The 7,048-nt window shown below is 40.2% G+C and overlaps 1 pseudogene; it reads left to right on the top strand.

Moving 5' to 3' along the window:
* Positions 1-1,374: 1,374 nt before the first annotated feature.
* LOC136125376 (large ribosomal subunit protein eL31-like) lies at positions 1,375-4,043 on the top strand (annotated as a pseudogene).
* The last annotated feature ends 3,005 nt before the right edge of the window (positions 4,044-7,048 follow it).

Here is a 7,048-nt window from a genome sequence, read left to right as displayed (position 1 = left end):
AGCAAGTTTGTGAGTGTACTAACTGGTTAAGGTTCTGTGAAGATCAGCATTTCTGTCTCAGACAACATTTCTTTTCTGAACTTAATGACCTATTTATTTACTTAGTGGTATTGATCCTCATCAGAAGCTTCCAGCACACCAAAAAGTGTACTAAGGCCTGCTTAAATGCCTCACGTACAATAGGCAATTTGTGAATATTGCTCTATTTCCTCCCTTCCTTGTGTAAACTTTTCTGTTCCTAAGGTCAGTTTTACTTTAACTTTTTTTTTTAGTCTTTGTTTAAATTGAAGTATAGTTGATTTATAACGTTGTGCCAGTCTCTGCTGTACAGCAAAGTGACTCCGTTATACACATGTATACATTCTTTTTTTAATATTCTTTTCCATTATGGTTTTCCATTATGGTTTATCCCAGAAGATTAGATATAGTTCACTGTGCTATACAGTAGCACCTTGTTGTTTATCCTTTCTTTTTAAGTTTCTTTCTTTTTTTAAAAAAAAGTACATTTCTTCCTTTAAATTAATATATGATTGTTAAAGTCTGTGACTTTATAATGAACTAAAATGAAATAACCTCATCACCCATACACAACCATAGTTAACATTTTCATTAATTTTTCCCCCAGATTTCATCCTGCCCTATTAGAGGCTTAATTTAAAAGTTTTTAGTATTGAACAGTTATTTGTACACACATGTTCACAGCAACATTATTCTCAATAGCCAAAAGGTGGAAGCAATCTAACTGTCCATCAATGGATGAATGGATACACAAAGTGAGATATATATATATACACAATGGAATATTATTTAGCTGTAAGAAGGGATGAGGTATTGAAACATGCTAGGGCATAGATGAACCTTGAAGACATTATGCTGAGTAAAATACTCCAGTCACAAAAGGATAAATACTGGAGGATTCCACTTACTTGTGGTACCTAGGTCAAATTCATAGGCAGAAAGTAGAACAGTGGTTGCCAAGGACTGAGGGTAGAGGGAAATGGGAAGTTATTGTTTAATGGGTACGAAGTTTTGGTTTGAGAAAATGGAAAAAGTTCTTGAGGTGGATGGTGGTGATGATTTCACAATATGAATGTGCTAAGTGTTACTGAACTGTGTACTTAAAAATGGTTAAATGGTAAATTGTATATTTTAGCACAATAAAAAGCTTTTAGTTATAAAAGTGACACATGCCTATGATAAAAAAATTAAAATGCATACATTGAAAAGTAAAGCTTTTCTTACCTACCTCCCCTCCTCACTTGCACAACCCAGAGATAAACATTCTAGCCAGTTTCATATTTCTACTTTTGACATACCTGCACCTGTAACTGGCACAAGGATCCGCCAATTCCTCTTCCTTGGCTTTGAGTGGCCATGACCCTTGGGGACCTGACGGTACCCTGAAGAGTCCAGTTAGGCTTACAGTCTTAGAGGATGTTATTGGTGTCATTATGCTTGCTATGCTGTAGCAGATACATACAGTAGGATGCTCTCAGCTGCAAAGTAATAGAAAATCAGAAACAAACTGGCTTAAACAGTAAGAAAATTTATTGTCTTACGTAGGATATTCAGAGGTAGGGCAGGCACTAAACCAGAGATGACTGTCAATAAAAATGTCATCAAGGACCAGGTTCTTCTTTTCTCTCCTCTGCTGTCCTTAGCATTGGCTTCAGCATAAAGCTTCCCGTGGTTCTAAGATGCTGCGAGTATGCATGAGGGCTCTATGCTTTCTTGTCTCATGTTTTATTAGCTGAGACTGGCTGAGTTCTGTCCATGTCTAGTAATAACTAGTAGTAAAGGGATATTGGTCTAAGGGTACAAAGTTTCAATTATGTAAGGTGAATAAGTTCTGGAGATCTAAAGTACAGCATGGTAATGATAGTTAACATACTTATTGTATACACAAGCCTACCTCATTTTTATTGCATTTCACAGATACTGCATTTTTTTACAAATTGGAGGTTTGTGGCAACCCTGGGTCAAGCAAGTCTATTGGGGCCATTTTTCCAATAGCATTTGCTCACTTTGTGTCTCTGTGTCACATTTTGATAATTTTTGCAATATTTCGAACTCCACCAGCAAAAAGATTATGACTTGCTGAAGGCTCAGATGATGGTTAGCATTTTTTAGCAATAAAGTATTTTAAATTAAGGTATGCATATTATTTTTTTAGACATGTTACTGCACATTTAATAGATTACAATATAGTGTAAACATAACTTTCATATGCACTGGGAAACCACAAACTTCATGTGCCTCACTTTAATGTGATACTAGCATTTTTGTGGTGGTCTGGAACTGAACCCGAAATATCTCTGAGGTATGCCTGTACTTGAAATTTGCTAAGAGGATAGATCTTAAATCTTCTCAACACACACACACACACACACACACACACACACAGGTCACTATGTAGAGGTGATGGATATGTTAATTCGCTTGATTGTGGTGGTCATTTCACAATGTATATGTGTATCAAGTTGTTCACCCTAAATATATATAAAAATATAATTTTTATGTCAATGACATTTAAAAGCTGTTACAAACAAACAAACTAGTAGCAAGTGGGATGGGAGTACCGTGATTAGCTTAGACTTATCACCTAGGTTGAAAAGGCTGGAGGGGGAATCAACCAGTGTCTGCTATAGGCTGTCTCCTGGTTCAGAAGGGTGCATTACGAACAAGGCTATGCAAGTCCATCTCATCTCCCAGTGCTTTACTTAACAAGCCTCTCCAACTTCTGCACACACACAGCCCCACCCCGCACTGTAACATATCCCAAGTCAGCTGGGTAGTTTATTAGGAAAGCCAATCAGAGAGACCTTTGTCCTCCTTAGTGTGGCCTTGGAGGCTACATTTTACTTGCCTCTTGTGAATTCTCAATACTGCACAATATAGGACACTTGCCCAGAACTGCAAAGCATTTCCAGTGGATCCAGGTTTTTCTTCACATCTGGCACCATGCGCTCTGGTCAAGTGCTTCCCACCCCCCTCTCCTGCTTGTCCAGCATCAATATTCCAGGCAAGATGCCAAAATTACATATACCTTACATGTAATTAACCAAGGGTATAATTAAAGGGAAAAAACACACTTCAATTAAAGGGAATGTAGGTTATCACCTTGCTTAATATACAGTTGACCCTTGAACATCACGGGGGTTAGCGGTGCTAATCCTCCGTGCCATCGAAAATCTGAGTATAGCTTATAGTTGGCCCTCAGTAACCACCGTTCGGCATCTGTGGTTTGGCATCCGTGAATTCAACCAACTGTGGACCGTATAGTACTGTAGTATTTACTACTGAGAAAAGTTCACGTATAGTGGGCCCGCACAGTTCAAATCAGCGTTGTTCAAGGGTCAACTATATAAAGAAATGAAGGGTAACTGAAGGCTATATGAGGAGCACAAAAGAGAGGCAATTCTGATTCCACGTTTGGACTGCTGGAGCGTGGTCCAGATGGAACCAACTGCCACTCACTAAGGTTATGTTATATACATTCTCTAAGGTATTAGATGGTCTTTACTTAATAAATCACTCCCCTTTCTTCAATCTGCTCCTCTCTACTGGAATCTTAGGGAGGTAAGTACAGTGAAGGGCAGGGCATTAGAGTAAAATGATCTGGATTTGGAATACCTTATGCTCTTCCTTTCTAACCCGGCCCCTGTGAATGGCTCTGAAAGAAGCGTGGTGAGAAGGACAAGGGCCGTTCTGCCAACCATAAGGTAGCGACCAGAGAATACACCATCTCCATTCACAAGCACATCCATGGAGTGGGTTTCGAGAAGCACACCCCGTGGGCACTCATAGAGGTTCGGAAATTTGCCACGGAGGAGATGCGAATTCCAGATATGCCCATTGACGCCAGGCTCAGCAAAGCTGTCTGGGCTGAAGGAATAAGGAATGTCCCATACTGTATCCATGTGTGACTGTCCAGAAAATGTAATGAGGATGAAGATTCACCAAACAAGCTCTATACATTGGTCACCTATGTATCTGTCACCACTTCCAAAAATCTACATTCAGTCGGTGTGGATGAGAACTGACCTCTGATTGACAGTTATAAAACCATCAAAAACAAATGATCTGGATTTGAATCTGCCAATTCCCAGGTTTATGATCTTTAGAAAGTTACTCTCAATCTTTCCTAGGTCTCAATATCTTCACACGTAAATGGGGATAATAACGTCTACCCCCATGCAGGTGTTATGAAGACTAAAAATATTAACATGTGGAATTAACATATGGTACAGTGCCTAACACATAATAGGCTATCAGTATATATGACTATCATCCTTCCTACTAAACATGCTCACCTTAAATATTTAAAAAATAATACTCCTTTTGCCTTATGTCCTCCACAACACTTAGTCTTTTTTCTTACCTTCAATGTCAAACTCCTTATTTTTGTTTTCCTCACTCCAATTCACTCAAACTCACTGAAATATGGCTCTCCTTCCTCCCCCAGTCAACTGACACTGCTCTCCCTAATGTCACCAACCACCTCTTTGTTGCCGTCCAATCACACTTTTTAGTTCTTACCTTACTTGTCCTCTCTATAACTTCTGGCCAAGTAGATCTTCCCAGATCTTGAAACTCTTTTCTGGATTTCTGTACTCAGATGTCAGTTAGGATGCTTTTGGCAGCAGGTAAAAGAAACCTCAATCCAAACTGGTTTAAACAATAAGAAAGTTTATCTCACTTAACAGTAAGCTCAAATAGAGGGCTGGCTCCAGAGCAATGGATACCATGATTGAACATCACCAGGAATCTAGGTTCTTTTTGCTTTACTGTCCACAACATCCTAAGATTAGTTCCTCTCATGATCACAAAATGGCTGCCAACAGTAAGTAGCGCAGCATGCTTCCTGGTTCCCAACCAGAGGAATGGAGGAACCTCTCCTCCCAATCATGAAATAAAGTCCTTGATCTGACTGGGCCAATGGAGGCCACATGTCCACTTTTGGAACCGTAATAGTCACCAGAGAAATGCCATACACTGATTGGCTGAGGGTATCTTTTCTGAGTCCCAGGGCTATGTGTGTGTGGAGTGAATATCTGAACAGAATCAGGGGTCTCTTAGCAAAGAAGCAGGGAGGGATGATGCTAAGCAGGCGACCAATGGTATCTACTATATTCGCTTTCCTGATTCTCCTCTTGGCTATTCTTCTTCTCAGTTTCTCTTTTGTGCATTTTTCTTTTCTGGACTACCACTTAAATGTTGTTTATCATTTAAGATAATTCTACTTTCAGTCCTCTTCTATTCAGACTACACTTTCTCTGTGGGCTACCAATGCCTTACCTTTGATTACTATCTTGAATTAAAGAGATATCTCTGTTATGTGTTATCTCGCTGAGTCTAAGCTCCTAAGACTCCTAAATAAGGTGTATATCATCAGCCAAAGTGTCTCTTCCAAGCTCCATACCATAAATTCCAAAACAACTAACACACAATATTACCTATGGCCAGCAGAATAATCCCCCCACCTCCCAAAGATGTCTATGTCTTAATCCCCAGTACCCATAAATATGTTAGGTTACGTGGCAAGGGACAATTAGGGCTGCAGATGTCATTAAGGTTGCTAATCAGCTGACATTAAGATAGGGAAGATTACCCTGGACTCTCCAGATGGACCCAAAGTAATTACAAGCCTTTAAGGTAGAAGAGGGAGGAAGGGTGTTGAGAATTTAGCTAAACTATTTCATAATATTGCTGGCCACATTTTGAGTGGCTAAGTGGCCTACAGGGGCCTTGAACTGACACTAGCCTCTCCCTCAAGTGCATGCCCAGATAACGGCCCATGTACTAGACAATAGCCTGCAGATTCACAAGTAAGTATAAATCCCAGATATGACTTTCCCAGTGCCCCTGGTGATAAATAGTCTCTCCTGCTTCCCAGCTCCGTCCCCTGTGCACCCCACTTAGATAAGACCTCCACAGAGGTTACCAAAACTCTGCTCTTTTTAGTTTGAATCCACCAATCTGGACTTAGCCTAGGAACCCCAAAAGCACTCAATTGTAGACCCTAAGTAAGATATGTACCCAGGGTCCTGCTGCCCACTCTCTCCTGCACCTTGACACCCCCCACCCCGTGGCCCCTTTGACCTGTGCCATGTACCTCCTCTAGGACCCATGAGTAATAAATTTCTCTATTTCACTTTCCCTTGTGGTCTACTTAACAAATGCTAATTTCACGAAAATCACAACAGGGGAGAGAGGGCTAGAGAGATGGCAATGCGAAAAGGCATCAGTCAGACAGTGCTGGTTTTGGACACGGAAGAATGGGGCCCTGAGCCAAGGAATGCAGGAGGGCTCTAGAAGTTGGAAAAAAAAGGCAAGGAAACATTCCCTCCTAGCGCCTCCAGAAAGAATGGAGCCTTGCTGATACCTTGGTTTTCACCAAGTGAGATCCATTTTGGATTTCTGACCTCCAGAACTGTAAGATAATCAATTTGTACTGTTTTAAGCCACTAAGTTGCTTTAATTTGTTACAGCATAGAAAACAATATACTTCCTATATTCAACCTGTGTAAGTGAACCACCATATTCTCCAGCAAATCTGCTTTTCTTTCTGTGCTCCTTTTTCAGGTGATATCACCACTATCATGCATCCAGTTATCCAGCTGGGAGTCATCCTTGACCTCTACCTCTCCCCACATTTAATTCATCACCAATTTCTGTCTGTTCTTTCTACCTCTAAAATAACATCTTTGTTCCACTGCGTCTCTGCTACTACCTCTTTCAGGCTACAGTACTGAACTGCTAGAATTATGTAACAGTGGAGTTTTGTATTCCACTCCAGTCTGTTCTCTATACTTTCATATATTTAAAAATGGAGATCCATAGGAAGAAATACATTTCACATCAAGATCTAGGACACACACACACACACTCTGAATGAAAAGTTTCACAAAACCATGATTCCCATATACTCTTTTGCAATGTGTGCTATTTTCTATTCTATGTATTTAAATTAAAAAAAACCCCAGCTATTGGTGACTCACTACAGTGATTTCATATCTGACCAATGGATCATGACCTGTAGTTTGAG

Source organism: Phocoena phocoena, chromosome 7 (assembly GCF_963924675.1).
Source record: "Phocoena phocoena chromosome 7, mPhoPho1.1, whole genome shotgun sequence".
Classification (NCBI taxonomy): Eukaryota; Metazoa; Chordata; class Mammalia; order Artiodactyla; family Phocoenidae; genus Phocoena; species Phocoena phocoena.
This window is presented reverse-complemented; position numbering and strand designations above follow the sequence as displayed.